Consider the following 11,899-nt stretch of genomic DNA (forward strand, 5'->3'; position numbering starts at 1 on the left):
GATAATAAGCTTGCTGATGGCTGCAGGGAAAATAAAGGCCACAGATGATTGGTTATCATAGCAATCTCTATCTCACATAATCTCTCAGCAGTGCATCCAGCTTGGGCTGCTCTAAAAGGTCCAAGAGGCTGATTTGACCCTTAAACTTCTACCTACATGATATCAACATCACATGATATCTCACTGTAGACACATAGACTTTAGGAGGGTTTTTTTTCCTCACGATGCAAAGGAATTTAATATTAAAGCCCAACAGTTTATTATTTTTGGAAAAGAGGGAACCTACACTGGAATATCAATCCAAGAAGGGTGAATTAGCATGTTTAATATATTCAAAATGAAAATAATGTTAAACAAACTTCTTTAACTCTTCAATCGATTTTAATATTAATTCCAAAATTGCAAAATCAAAGTAAAACGCATGTAACCATTAAGAAATTTCGCTTGAACAGAGGGCTTAAAGGCCAGAATTGCACTTTAGTAGTTTCTTAGCAATAGTTCTTTTTGTTCCCACAATGATCCTTACAACTACTGTAAGCTAAGAAAGATAGAGGAACACAAGATCAAGAGCTGACCCATTGAGACCAGCCACCATCTAAAATATTGTGTGCAACTAAATATTGTTTAAGATCCAATTATTTTAAACAGCGACCAGTTAAACACTTTAAACAATTAAACATTAAAATAATTAAAAGTATAGTGGAGGATGTTCTTTTCCGCGTGGATCATCTAAATAAGTGGTCTTCCTAATTGTCAATCATTCTGGTGATATGTTTACGTTAGGCAGTCCTACGTGATCGTCCTTATTTTCACTTACCAGTGGCAAATCTGACATAGCGAAAAAATTGCAAATCTTCTTTTGGAAAGTAAGCTTGTAAGAGTGATGCAAACTGCAACTTTTAAACAGAGCGTGCACAAGGAGAAAGGGGCTCGTGCACGCTCTCACACATGTATAATAGGTGTTCCCTCTTGGGAGGGGTACAGGGTTGTGCATGTGCATAAATTTTTTTTAAATGGAGAGGGCAGCTCTTTTCAAAAATTTGCGAAAAGGTTTAAGGTATCTTCTCCCTATTTAATTAAAAATCATGGCTATAAATATGTTTATAAAGCATTATATACAGATTTTAAAAGCATTTATATTTGGGCTTTAATACATATTACATATTTTCTCTGGGTTATAACTCTTAACCCTTGAATCCTTTTTATCTATAGCTCTGTATTAAAATTTTCTACAACAACAAAGTTGACAAAATATTCTTTTTTAATGACTGATGCCTTCCTGTTTCAAAAGCGTTGCCCTGTTTCAAAGGTTGTTGGCCTTAGTTTAACCTTTATGTTAATAAAATAAAGCCCAATGTATGAATGCATACCTAAGCTGTCACTGTGTATGAAGACAGCAATGAAATGAAAAAAGTTAGATCACATTTCAGCCATGAGGTCGAGTTGCTTTATCGCAGCTTTGAAAGAAGCATATATCTCATGTTCAATGTGCTTTTTTATACAAAGAAGAAATTGTGTTTTCTTTTTCCTTTTTTCATAACCATACAGCCCATCCATTGGGTTCAAACGTTTTATAGAAGAAACTTTCTTTTCCAGTGTCCTGCCGAAAAGATCTTATTGCATGTCAAGTATATTTACATGGTACAATTTAAGCTCCCCTCCGCCAACTAAAATCACTTCATCTTTGCATAAAATCCAAATAATTGGTGAATGACGTGACCTACCAAATGAACCTTACGCATTTGATGGCTGATGTGAAAGCCCAAGGGGGGAAGCCTGCTTTTTCTAGCTGGTTTCTACCTCTGGCTTGATGGCCCTGCTTCTCGATAAAGGTCCGCATCCTCCCGCTTATCAGCCTCACAACGCTGGCGCTGTTTTGACAAGCCAGTCTCTTTTCACCAATTATTTTACCCATTACAGATAACTTTGTGCCTGCATGGCTCCACCCTGCGCACTCAGTAAATGGAATCAGGATCAATGCAAACATATCAGAGATTGAATCTCAGCTGAATATAAATAAAAATGATGAGGAAAGGTAAATGTTCCCCTTAAAGATTTATTTTTTTGCTTTTGTTTGGAAACATATTTTAAATCACCAGAAAAGAATGCAATGATCAGACAAACATTACCCGAATAAATAAATATTGATTTTAGTTATAAAGAGAGAAAAGCTTTTCAGAACAACCTGAAACCCAGTGCAAATATATTTGCCCTGGTTGTATGTCATAAATAAATAGCCATTAACCATATTGTTGGTTTTAATATACTTCGATTGAAGCTTTATATAAACATGAAGCAGCCTACAGGATCTTAAATAGCAACACATCATGTCACAGATTTAAAGAGAAAAGAAGAACATATAAGAACAAAGTGCATGGGACACAAAGCCATCTCAGAGCCTTTGTATTTCCATCCAGTGAAAGCCTTCCTCCATAAATGGAGAAAACTTGTAACAGTGGGGACTCCACTACCAAAGCCACTCCAGGAGTGTTAAGATCCTTGTTTGGATTGCATTGCCAACACACAGTATTCTGTTGACCCAGGAGACAAAAGTGGAATTTTTTTTAAATGTTGTCTCCTATTATCTGCTGTAAAACAAACACAGCATCTTAAAAGTCATCCCACCTATATGATTGAGGTAGAGTGATAACCAAGGGCTAATTTGCTTCTTTAGAAGACAATCAATTGCAATTGAAGAATCCATTAATTCTGTTACTTTAGCAGAAAAATTCAAAAGAGAAATCTAAAAATCAAATTCAGGTTGTCTTTGGGGTATGCTAAAACATAAAAGTAAAATGAAGGTGTTGAGGGGGCCTAATTGAAGTCATGTTCATGCTCAATAACCCTCCAATGGGACATTTACTTCTTCACAAAAGATCAGATTGAATTGAAAAACATTTTTTCCCCTAATAAATAAAATAATTCATCAATTTGTAACGTTCCGATGTGATAAATCAATTATTAACATGATGATAGATTTAAATAAAGACAATAATTTATTTATGTATAATTTTCCCTTTACTAAAGGGTCTGGATTACAAAATTTGTCACTTGTATGTGTAAATGTAAATCCCTTTATTGTCCCACAATGTGGAAATTCACTCTCTGCATTTAACCTATCCCCTTGGGCAGCAGTGGGCTGCCATTGTGTGGCGCCCGGGGAGCAATGTGGGGATAAGGGTCTTCCTCAGGAATCCAAAGTGGAGGCTGTGGGGATCAAACAGGGTACTTTCAACCTTCTCAGAGCACAAGCGCACTCTTCTAACCACTAGGCCAACACTCCACGTATCTGCCCCTAAGGAGCATCAAGCCAGAGAAACACCAGCTGAGATTTTGAAAAGAAAAACTGAGACAAAATCAGTTTCAAAGCCCTTTGCATTCAAACGGAATGACATGATTATTGTTTAACACAATAATTGCTGGAACAATATATCATCCAGAAATATTTCTTATCATGCACGACCTTAATGTAATGAAAAAAAAAAAGAAAAACAGAAGAAATCTATAAAGAGTAAATCATATTTTAACAAATAAAGTTTATTCTGAAATGTTTAAACACAATTCCACCGGAGTGCATGTTATTAGATGTATTCTCTCATTTCATTTCTTACTATTGGGCAAAAAAAAATAAAGTTTCCGTTATTTTTTAATGTGCTGTAAGTCAACTTTCAAACCATATCAAAAGTGCTTTAATATGCTGCCTCCATAGTGTGATGAAAATAAGACATAATTACATTTTAAAAGAGGCCTTTTCAGTAAATATAAAATGCAGTAGTTATTCCAACACCATAATAACATAACCAATTAGCAAAATGATTAAATAAGATGACAAAATAAATGATCAATAAACTCCAAACAGTAAGACCGATGACTTTTATTAAGATATTGCTCATTAATAATGTATTTCACCTGATAAGCAGAACAGCAGACCTACCAAATAACGATTGCTTGATGCCTTTCATCACATCATCTCACAATAACTTAGAAGGCTTCATCTCTTTGCAAATATCTGTAAAGTTAACATGTTTATATCAGGAGACGAAAATCGATAATAAATAAATTCTCATGCACAGCTTCCCTCTTAGGATTTGTGTAATTTCTTTAATAGCTGACTGCAGAGACACCCAGGGAGTCAGTCTTTTCAATTCCTCTTTTATCACTAGAATCTTTGCGCATGTCAAGCTTTCATGTCTTAAAAAATAACTGCAGGAATGAATTTCTAATGTATTTCTAAATGGAGATTAATTCTGTGTTCAGAAGAGGGGTTAAAAGCGTATGTCTTGATCAAATCTTTGCTCAAAAGGAATTCCTTTGAATCCTGGATTGCACATAGGTCATAAAGTGGATAAAATGGAATGAAAGGAAATATTGACGTGAGGAACGACGGACAAAGAGGCCAAACGATAATAAAAATAGGGGACGCACATTCAACAGAGGCTTATATTCACACAGAGCATTTCTTTCAGCATTCAGTTGTTCAACTTTTTGAACAGTTCATGTTTAAACAACACATCTGACCCCAAATATGACATTTGTATTGAAGAAATAAAGTTGGTTTAGCTTATAAACGTATGTTTTGGCCTTGAATTCTTGAAAGTAGTCTTTATCTCGCTGTCAGTCTAAAATCAGGCTGACGGCGTCATGACATTTCCAGCGAAAATACTCCTCTATGTAAGTGAACTAATTATATTTATAGCAGAGCACGAGGTCCAATTTCATGTGACTTATGTCATGGAAATATTGCCAATATCCACCAAATAAATTCTCTTTCATTGATCAGCAGAGTGGCCACTGGAGAGCCACTTTCAATGCGGCGTGTATATGGGGAGGGGGGGTGCAAAGAGCTATATTTATTTGACTTCATTTGGCCTGTCTTAATGCAACCTGCCCCAAGGACTGCAGCCCAAAACAATTAGCCTGGATTTCATAAAGCAATCAGCATGGCACCTCCTCTAATGCAGCAGCTTCGTACATTGACAGTCTGTATGAAATGGTGTTATTGAAAGCTTTGTGTTCGCGTTAGCTTTCGCCTCAGTGCATTTATGAATCAATTTTTGCCCATAAAAGAAGCTTTAACACTTAAGCTATTTTAGTGGAAATGCATTATGTAAGTTGTCAAATGTATGAGAGAGAGGACTGGTAACGATTTGAGCTATTCACACTGAACAGCCGGCCCCCATTTTTATAATGGGCCTTTTGAAAATGTCTGCCTGAGAGCACGAGTTTGCTATTAAGATGCTGTCGGTCATTTTTTTTTTCTCTCTCTCTCTTTTGAAATGTAATCCATATAACTAATGCCAAATTCTCAAAAGGTTTAAAGAATCAAATTTAATTACATCACTAATTGTTTGCTGTGTAAAATGATTACAGTATTGGTTATTGCAAAGCAATGGCAGGTAACATGAAAACATGATTTTAACATAAAGAAGTATGAAAGGCTATTAATTTAGAGATATATAGACAATAAACCAAAAAGAAAAATATCAAACATTTAGTCAGCGGAATTCTTTGTGAGAGATCGGAGGTTGGAGACAACAAAAAAAAGACAGTAATCTATGTAACTACCTGTCACTACCAGGGTATACAGAATACCTGCTGATACGACACATTAAACACTGAAGCAGATAAGCTACAGCACCAGAAGAGTAAACTTTTATTTAGACAACTCCCATTAATTCAATAAAGAAAACAGGGGCTTAGATTTTTCCCCAGCTCACTAAAAACTGTACAAAAATGAGGCTGTTTGGCCCCTTTTTTGTGCCCAGTGTCCTTTTAGTTTGGTAATCCACCTAAGCATTGTTACTGACCATATCCATCCCTCCATGGTCACAGTGAATCCAACTTCTGATGGTCTAAGCAAACTAGTTTCTTCTACAAACAGGATGAAATCACTGAACATACATGAGGTTGAGTAACAGATTTTCATCAAAGATGTGTAGCTAACAAATCTGCTGCAACTGTGTGATGCAACCATGTCCATTTATACTTTTGTATTGTTTGTATTTAGAAAAAATAGAAGACAATGCATATTAATGAACATTAGACAATTTAAATACTCTTATATTCATCTACAGTCCTCCTGGCAGGTTGATGTCACAGACAAATAAGATATTTACAACATACACTAAACATAACGTAAATTGTAGATTCTACAGACAAACAATAAGTAAATAACTATAAAAAGGAAACAAAAAAGTTAACTACTTGTATTGTGCTGCTCTCATTGATATTGCACTAATTCCATTATTATACAGTATATGCACTTACTGATGTATTGCACTGAAAGTGATAATGAATTGTTCACATGGCCTGTTTATATATTTATAGTATTTATAGTGCACCCCAATCACATCTTTGAGAGCCTAGGAATCATATTTTAAATTGAAAACTTGTGCTTTCCCTCACTGAAGTAGGCATGGGATTCCAGAAGGCTGAACCCTGAAGTGACATGACGTCTTGTGAAAAATAAGTTCACAATCACCTCTCACAGTGATTGTGAATAAGGATTTCTGCTTAAAGTTCTTAAGTGGTGAAGGGGCCAGACCAAGTATGGCTTTCATGAATTAGACAGGAAGATTTTAACTTTTTTAAATTGACAAATGAAAATACCTACATTCATCCAGAATGTTACAGTGGTGATAAGATAATGGCTTCATGTCTAAAATCTTTAGTGCTCTTTTATAGGCACCATTCAACGGGTCTAAGGATGGAGGGCCCTGTGTATGACTAACTGGTAATGCAGTATTAAATATGAGACAATATCCCTAAATGTAAAGAGGTTATTGCGGCATTTCCTGTGAGTGTCGCTCTAATGTGTCTAAAGTTGCGTAAATTGAAGTGTAAAGTTGCAAGTGTTTTCTAAAGGATGATTTAGAATCCAACGTCACCTTAAGATACCTGAAGTGTTTATACTTCTTCCCCTCTAAAACACTGTAGAACTTTGTTGGAAACAAGGTTGTTGTTGGTTTTAATCAGAAGATTCAGACATTCAGCTTTTTTATATTCACACAGAGACATGAATCAATGAACCATTTCTGAAGATGATTATGGTTCAAAATCTCTTCATGTTGAATTTCTGCCAAAAATAATCAAAGCAGCTCAGAAATTAAAGGGGGTCCAGCCAAATAGGGGTAATGTGTCCACTTTTAAATGGATGATGAAGTAATTTCAAATATTTTATCTCTGAATACAGATTTGATTAGCCCATAGGAAAAAAAATCCAATTTTCCAATTGAAATGAGCCTTCTTAACTTCTTTTACATTTTGAAAAGATAAAACATTTATTCTCACTTCAAGGCACTTTATCTGAGTTTATTCTAATCTTTCAAAGAAACATGTTTTTTTACGTGGTATATTGTATGGCACAAGGGGTCATTTTATTAAAACAAGTTACTGATTGATGTGAATATGCAGGAGTCCACACATTTTTTAGTGTAGACCTAAATTCAACATGACGTTTTTTTCTGCCAAAGAGATTTATTCTGTTAAGATTTCGGTTTCTAATCAGCCACTGAAAAAGTTTCCCAATTAAGTGTGTTTTCTCCAAACGCATGCATGGCACATCTGAACAGAGAGCCGTGGAGGTCGACAAAAAGGGAAAGTTGGCATAACTTTTCTTGCGGTCACTGCATATACAGCAAAACAGCCAAAAAGGGTCAAAAAGGAGGAAGAGAAGAGAGATAGAATGAAGAATAACCATAGAAAAAACAAAATATAAATCCCGGACCAGCTTTCTTGAGATGGAGAGCTTTGGGGGACCCCCTCTGACTGAATCTAGACCTGAAACTGAGTAGTCCTCCAAGGCAGTTATCCTGTCATTACTTTTGTTTTTGCGAGAAATGATTCTCAATAGGGGGAGGTTAGGGCTGCTCAGTGGCGCAGTGGGTAGCACTGATGCCTTGCAGCAAGAAGGTTCTGGGTTTGATTCCCAGCCCAGGGTCTTTCTGCATGTTTGAGTTTGCATGTTCTCCCTGAGCATGCATGGGTTCTCTCCAGGTACCCTGGCTTCCTCCTAAAGTCCAAAAACATGACTGTTAGGTTAATTGGCTTCTCTAGTCCTTCTCCAGTGTGTGTGTGTGTGTGTGTGTGTGTGTGTGTGTGTGAATGGTTGTTTGTCTCTGTGTTGCCCTGCGATGGACTGGCGACCTGTTCAGGGTGTACCCCGCCTTCCGCCCATTGACTGCTTGAGATAGGCACCAGCACCCCTCGCGACCCCACTTGGGATAAGCGTGCTAGAAAATGGATGGATGGATAGGAGGAGGTTAGGGGGTGGAGCTTATAGTTTTGACTAAATTGTTCTCCTTGTTTATGGTTCAAAATTGTGCCGAATCAGGTAAATTGAACAAAAGACCTCATGGTGTCTTCTCCATCAACATTTTGTGTTGGTAAAAGCAATGGTGCTAGAAAAATATTGTTTAAACAATAGTGTCATGAAAGCAGACAATTGATTGTGTCTAAACTTTAAACCACAGATAGTTGATTATGATATGTTTTACAATGTTTAGACTTTTGCTGTGTGGAACAGTGATGTTTGGGTGATGCTGTCCACTCAAGCTTTTCAACAGTTTGAACATTGTGTACAACTCTTTGATGATTCTAAGAGTGAGCGTAATAATTATCCCTTGTTTTGAATGCAAGGCATTGGAGCAGATTCAACAGTATATGGAGCATTTACATGCACAACAAGGTCAGGCTTTCACACAGAATTGCTCCCTTAAACATTCAAGAAAGGATGGAATTACTTATGCAATGTATGTATTAATTAAAAAAAAATAGATATTTACATTTTGAATCATATATCTTCCTTTTTCATAAACTGATTTTAAATGAAAGTTTTGATTTATAATAGATGTTTCAAATTCAGACTGGCACACACCATATGAAAATAAGATAATCCTTTCATTATCAATTGTATTCAGTCCTTGAACAATGTGCTAGAGGTCCAAAACAAAGAAAAAAAATTATGATAAAAACAGAGGTGATGAAAAATGCTGCACTAAGATTCTGTAAAGTTCAGCATTTCAATCTTAATTGCTATTGGTCCACAGAAAACTTGCTTTGGGTTTAAATCTGAACTGTGGGCTGCCATTTGGAGATTTGGAGAGTTATAGTCAGGCATTTGTGAACTGCTGGAGCACAAAGAATCCACTCATATGGAGAACAAGCACATCACATACAAAGTTTGATCCCATCAATACACCACAACCAATTGTCACAGATTGCTGAAACATTGATTTTACTAATGCCACTAGGCCAAAACAAAAAAAAAGAAAGAAAAAAAGAAAAAAAAGGGGCCTTGCATTATAGAAAGCTGAGAGACACAGACCACTCCACGGCCATTGATGTGTATCAGGCAAAGCACAACCTAATGTTACACACAAGCTAAAGAAAGTATGAGGCGTGAGCTTTGCAGTGATTTACTTAACTCTATGTAGAATGCAGGAGAGCCCGAATCACCAGTGATTTAGCTCAGTTTCATTACCTCCACCAAAGCCCTTAACAATAACACAGAGCATAATCTGCTGCCAATAACTCCAGGTGCTCTTAGTAAGATGGCTCCCTGTGGACCTAAGTAATACTCTGTTTAGAGGCTGAGGTGGAGAGGCTGCTTGGGATAGGTCAATAGAGATTCTGGGGATAGAAAATCACCAGAGACTGACTTTTGAGTGTCTGCCTGTAACACTATTAGCTACATTATGGCTACTGCTGGTGCAAGGAGAGCTGTCATTTCCTTAATTAAGAGTGCAGCGCTGGGTAAGATGGAGAGGAGGCCACAGCGATCTCCCTCCGGCCTCTGACATTAAAACCTGATTCCTCACCGCGCAAGGGCACAGACATTACAGAGGGAGGAAAAATCTATCTCATTCATTATTCTGGCACAAAGTGGAATTATGGAGCTAGAGAGTTACACAAGGGGTGGTGCCGTGGAGTGTGCTGAACAAAAAGGATTTTACACCTCAGCAGTTCTGTGACTATTTCTGAGGTAGTCGGTAAGCTTCAAGCAGCGGTGCAAAGACACAGAGGATGGGTAAGTAAAAAAAAAACAACAACAAAAAAAAAAGTAAGTTATGAATTGTCTTCAAATATGTTAAAATGTGAGGGAAGAGAAAGTGGTGTCCTGTAAATAGAAAATCTGCATGCAAACACTCCAGCTCTCCCTCACAGACAGAGGTCAACACCAAAAGGCTCTTGGACAGGAAAGTACGCTGCTTCAGCTCTTACCTGTCTCTCCCTTCATGTTGGAGTGGAGCTGGAAGCAGCACAAGCACAAGAGGGACCAGAGGGAGGTAAATAGGTGAGAAGAGGCAATGCCCATTTCAAAGGTCAAGAAGGAGGGATGGCATGATGGAAAGAGGAAGATGGATGAAGAGAAGGGGAAAGGAGGGCTTTTGTGTTCCTCCTCACAGGGGATTTTGGACACTTTGCACATGAGCACATCTGCTACCTTGTTCCCAGAGCAATGCCAACCTGATTAACTCAGGGATGAAAGAGGTAAATAACAATCCAAATTATCCCTCATCCTTTTACAGCAAACAGGGGAGGTGGGGCGCTGTGATGAAGATTAGCTCTAGAGAGCTCTAAGCCTTTTAGGAGAAGCCTGCTTCTCTAGTGCTCTTCCCTCTAAATTACTTAAATGATATTTGCTGTAAATAGGATTCTGCTGCCCACCACCAAGGGATGAAAAGAAGCCTCCATCTCACTCTGTATCATCTAGCTCTATTTTTTCAATGTAACAACTTATATGACTAAAACTGGGATTATGGCTCAAACCAACAATGCAAAAGACCAACATTTTTAGCTTATGTCTATAAAAATGAAAGAGCATTTTCCATTATTTCTTTAACGGCTTTCTTTAACACTTTATATCACAATATTGGTCTAAAGCAACTGTATTACTTATATTTTATCAAAAATAATTTCTGCTTTATTCTATACCACTTTGTTGCAATTTTTAATTTAATGTTGAATAAAATATATATTTTAAGCATTTAACTGTAATATGAAGATTACAAAGTTAATATTTTGTTGCAACATTCAGAGACTTTATTACAACTTTTATATTTTGATTTTTTTATAATTCATGTCATAAAATTTTACAGCTTACATCAAATTTAAATTTGTACAACTTTTAGTTTTATTATATAGTCAATATTTATTAGTTATAAATTCAACAAAAGTATTTTCTTATATATATATATATATATATATATATATATATATATATATATATATATAATTTCCTAATAATTTACATTCTTTAATATGTTATATACATAATATAGATTTTAACTTACATTATATATATATCTTTAATAAAATATATATTTAATATATACATCTTTAATAAAATGTTACATATTTAAATTCTTCATATTTTAATACTTCATGCCATCTTTTATATTCTAAAGATCCTTTCTTATAATGTTTATACATATAGAAACTGTTTTTACATGTTCAGTTACCATTTGATAGGTAGATATTTATATTTATTTCAAAGTAATAATGAAAAAATTGAACTGAAGTCTGTCAAGATATAAATACGTGCAAAATTGTAATTCCAAAGGATTTGACAAGTGTAATATTTGTTCGTGTATTACATAGCATCTTAACAATATATTTGGCCAGTTGGCTGGAGTTAATTTACACCTGGTTTTACTGAGCAACATACTGAAGCCTTGAAAGAAACAGGAACACTGTGAAAAAAATAGGTAAAAAATAGAGATGAAAACTGCAAAAATTGCATTTAATTAGGGCTGCAACAACGAATCGATAAAATCGATAAAAATCGACTTTTAAAAGCGTTGGCAACAAATTTCATCATCGATTAGTTGTGTCGCGCGATTAATGCGTCATCCGCCGCCGCCGTCATCCCGGGGAAGAAAAAAAAATATGGCGGAGC

The 11,899-nt window shown here is 36.0% G+C and overlaps 1 protein-coding gene across 4 annotated transcripts in view; it reads right to left on the reverse strand.

Moving 5' to 3' along the window:
• pou6f2 (POU class 6 homeobox 2) overlaps positions 1–11,899 on the reverse strand; it is a 114,967-nt gene that overhangs the window by 84,426 nt on the left and 18,642 nt on the right. The window lies entirely within an intron of this gene.

Source organism: Cyprinodon variegatus, unplaced genomic scaffold, assembly GCF_000732505.1.
Source record: "Cyprinodon variegatus isolate N-32 unplaced genomic scaffold, C_variegatus-1.0 Scaffold123, whole genome shotgun sequence".
Taxonomy (NCBI): Eukaryota; Metazoa; Chordata; class Actinopteri; order Cyprinodontiformes; family Cyprinodontidae; genus Cyprinodon; species Cyprinodon variegatus.